Source organism: Symsagittifera roscoffensis, chromosome 2, assembly GCF_963678635.1.
Source record: "Symsagittifera roscoffensis chromosome 2, txSymRosc1.1, whole genome shotgun sequence".
Lineage (NCBI taxonomy): Eukaryota > Metazoa > Xenacoelomorpha > Acoela > Convolutidae > Symsagittifera > Symsagittifera roscoffensis.
Genome location: NC_087063.1, coordinates 11019254 through 11023915, shown reverse-complemented (window position 1 = coordinate 11023915; position 4662 = coordinate 11019254).

Sequence of the window (4662 nt, the reverse complement as noted above, 5' to 3'; positions counted from 1 at the left end):
TATTCCTGCAAAAGGAATTGTGCAAACTCAGGCTCACGTTATTCGGTAGACCCTCAACTTTAGATTCCCTAAGGAATTGTGCAAACTCACGTTCTTTGCCAAGTCTTCCTCCAATATTGATTCCCTCGCTTTGGTATTATCTTGAGACACTCTACCAACTCTTTTCCAACACGTGGTTATTGCATTACGATGAGTTAACAAGGGCCTCTTCAAAGCTTCCGGTCCAATTTCGGCCAGGATTTGTCAATACTCCTTCTGATGTTTCTTCATGTGATCCTTCGCCACCGTGTATAACCAAGACGTCAATGTCGCTCGAAACCATGGGAAGAATCTTATGCGAATCCAGCCGAATCTCACCTCCATAGGTATACTTGGCACGCGGTCTCAAACAACTCAAGCCTTCGATTGTAATCAATGGCATGTATTGATTCTGCTGTAGGTGCTCTCGACTCTCGATATTTTGTCACATTTTCCTCGATCCATCGCAACGCCAGCATCGAGCTCACCACGAGAAGGGTGACCTTCTGCTGATGGTTCGGTAACCCGACTGACCGAATTTCTTCCACGTCCCATAAAAGGAGAGGTTAGAATGCTCCAGATACCACACTGTATGCGCCAGGCAGTGGCATGGGCATTCCCCATATGTCAATTTGATACTCTGGAGGTTGCGTTCTCCCGAAGCTTCCAACAGAGGCTCAAATTCCATCATCTTCTCATGTGTTACGTCATTCCCTTCCAGAGCTGGGGCACTATTCATCGCTTTCCCGATCGAGTTTTGTCTCTCAAAATCACTCGTGTTTTCGCTCTCTAAGCTCAATAGTTCCTCCCCCCAGATCTCACTCAAGTTCTCTCTTTGGTCCTCCGGCACAGCTCCCAGGATTTTTCTGAACAATCGGTGTGAGTGATGCGACATGCGAGCCAGGCGTACACAATTGGTTATCGAGAAGGCTTTGTCAATTAACACCCTCTGACTGGATCCTTCCACCATCGCCATATGTAGAGGGTAGTGGCTTCCACACAGTTTGGCCATTACCAATCCCACTAGAATTTTGCATTCGTTGGCAAACTGTAGGCTTCACTCACGGGAAATCCCATCTCCGCCTCAAGACCGATATTCTATCCTCTGATGTGCTTTTGGACCATCTGCAACACTCCAGGCCATGACTCTACGCTCAACGCCGTCACTAATTGGTGTTCGGATTCTAGCATCTCCAAAGATTGCAAGCTGCACATCCTCGAGAAGAATCCCAAAGCCGTCGCTATGTTCACCTCACTTTCTCCACCTCACTTTCACCACCTCTCTTTCTCCGTGATGTCACTAAACCACGTGGCTAGGTCTTCCTTCTCAAACGATAGTATTCTCACGCAGGATCGTCCATCACAGAAATGATCTCCACCTCCACACACCAGGTCCAGACAACTAACCGGTTCCATCTTCTTCACTAGCTTTTCTTGTTTGCTCGTCGTTTCCTCAGTGCCGTCCCATCCAGAATGCTGATCAGGCTCACGTGCACCACCGAATGCCGGTACGCTGCCACAAGCGGATCGGGGAAGGTGCACGTCACGGCTGGCCTATAAACACAGGTCACCACCTCTCCCAATCCCCTGATCATCCCCACGGGATCAGATCTCATGGCCAAGCACAAGCCGGTCAGGAGTGGTATTACTCCATTCGCCTCCCTCACTTCTTCTCTCGTCTTTGCGCTTCTCTCTTCGCCTGTCAAAAGCATGTTCTGCATTAGGAGATACTCCACTAGCAGCGTCTTTAGCCCAGCAGCACACTTAAAGGAATACGTATCTGGACTCGGTTGGACCTTCCTCACCGACAGGGGTTCCCCATACTTCATCAGTCGATGAAATGTTGTCAGCTCCCCATGTGTAAGGAGTATTAGACTCAAGTATCCATCAGTTCGGGGGTATACCAGTACAAGGCCAGCCGGAGGTTGATCGGCATGCTCAAGAGTTCCTGCACGAACGCCACGAAGAACGCCGCGTAGAACACCTTGTCTAGGTATTCCTTCTCCCAACAAGGACTCAAGAATCTCAAGATCTCGTGTGACCTCCGGGTCCTCAGTTCGCCCTTCGCGTGCTCCTTCCAGAAGCCTAAAAAGCCACTTAGTTTACAGCCGTGACGAATCTCCCCACTGTCATCTCTCTCTCTCATCTGCCACTTCTAGTTGTTCATCCAGAAAAACCCATATCTGCTTCACTAGTGGTGGAGCACTCTCTCGTCTTGTCCGTCACATTCTCAAGTCTCGGGGTCAGGAACAGCCATCTTCTTCGCTCTTGAGTTAGACGTTTTACCATCATTTCCACTTGTTTTTCGGCTGCCGCCACATTCTTTCTCTCGTTGTTTGGCCCCCTCGTCTTGCTAAGGGAACTCGTGATCGTTGGCTCCATACTCCGGAACCATGCTCAAGCTTTCCCGCCGTGTGCAGGTGAACATTCATTCCCGCAAACAATAAAAGCTCCGGTTCACACGGTGTCTCTGACTTTATCGCTACGATCAGGGTCAACATTTGACTTAACTCCGCCCCTGGTAGTAGGTACACCAAGGTTTCTGGCCAGAACAACTTCGGTGACGTCCCCTCAAAGTCCGAACCCGCTACGATGATCGCTCTCGCCGCTCCAGGATGAGACCGATCATAACTCGCTAACATTTTGTCCAGCCGTGAAGTTCCACAGGATCTCCCGTATCTTGGGTCTTCCGCGAGTTTCGTACCCATGTATGCTGTATCAGGAAGTACCATACTCTTTGGCTCAAGAAGCTTGTCCACCGATCCTGGCCACACTGGTCCGATGCTTGGGTGGGTCCACTATGAGGTCTGGACTTCCCAGCTCTTTGAGAGGTCTGCAATCGATTGGCCCCATTATTGATCTCTGGGGAACTCTCGTCAAGTCCGCATTCTCCAGTGTCTTGGCTCGGGAGAAGTGCTCCTCATGGGCCTTTAGCCAGTCCACGCATAATGATTGCTCACGTCCTCATGTGATAACCTGCTGATCCCCAAAGCCTCCGTCAACTCTTGTCGGCAGGCTAGATCCTCAAGATCCAAATCCTTCACTCGCTCCAGGTACCGGGTTATGCTTGCTTCCCCTGGACCTTCCACCTTCTTCTTGCTGTCTACCACCACCACTGACGACACAACAGAGATCTGGGGCGTAGAAGATTCCAACTCGTCTCCTTCCATGGGTGTCGACCTCAACTGTCTGCTTCTGCTACTAGTTGAGCTTCATCTCGAGTCGATCCTTCCCCTCAAGCGATCAGTTACCGACCGGGCTAGGAAGAAGGGAGGTATCGGGGGTGGAGCAAAGGTGAATTGCCCCCTCTCCAGTAGATCCGACACAAAGAAATTTATATGCCTCTGGAAGACGCCATTCAGCCACTCTGCGCCCCTTGGCCTGTCGAAGTGGATACCATCCGAGGATGCATCCTCCGGCAGGGAATCTTCCATCATTCTCGCTACATCAAGCACTCTCATGGGCAGCACACTTCTCTGCTGGATTTGTCTGATTATCTCGTTGATGTTTCGCACCCTCTCGTTCATCTCCCTCGCCTTCTGGTCTGCCCTCATGTTATAGGGAACGGTGCAGATGGTGAGGATTGTTGGCTCCAGGTAAATTTTTAGCTCCTCAAGAATGCAGCTCACTTTGTCTTGTAGCCTCATCATTTTTCTGGCCTCGCCCCTGGACACGTCGTTGGTTCCCATCAGCAGCGTAACTGTGTATATCTTCCCCATTTCCAGAATCTGCAGGAACGCCAACATCTGGGGCATCGCTGCGCCCGAGAAACTCAAGATTCCCTTTGCCAATGGGCCTGGATCATTGTCAGGACTCGGACGAGACTGTCCCCTATTATCAAATGTATCGTGCCTTCGGGTATTCTCGGTTGTACGAAGTACTCTGCCCACGTAGCGTCATAGAAGGCATCTCTTCTCTCTCGTTGCGCAGCCGTCAAGTCTTCTCGATTATGTCGGTGGTACCTGCCGCCAACGTTCTTCTTGTAACTCGAGATCACTACGCTCCTCACTAGGTGGTTTCTCGAGGTCGGTGGTCACTCTTCTCGTGCTGATTTCTCGCGAGCCCTTTACTACAACCTCTCTTGCAACTCCCTGAGGCGCGACGTGCCCGACCTGGTTTGACTACTACTGGTTGAACTGGGCGTCAAACCCGGCAGCGAGATCTCCATTAAAGGCCTAACTGGGTTTGCCTCTAGATTGCGCAGGGAAGGAAGGGGCTCGGGAGTCGTCCATGTTTCCAGGCCCTCATTCATGTGTGCTTGGGCCGCGTCCAAGTTGAAGCGACCGCCCGCTCGAGGGGCTACGTCTACATTCATTCGCCACTCCGGTCTCGATCTCGTGACAGCCGGTTCAGTCGTAGTCATCTTTTTGCCTTTTCACTCGCGAACGCTTGCTGCCTCCTTTGTAGTCGCTCTAGTTCTGACTTTATTTGGTCACAACTGGCTACGCTTTCTTATAGCCTCTGCTCGTGTACTCGTTCTGCCATCAGCAGATCCCGATCAAGATACGCCTTATCCGGCTCAAGTGTTGCCTGCTCACGCTTCCGAGATCCGGATACGACTCCTCTGTTTATTGCGAGCGGAACATCGGCGGTCTTTTACTCGTGGACTGAGTCTCTGCTCCTGCTGAGGGTCTGATTGGAAGG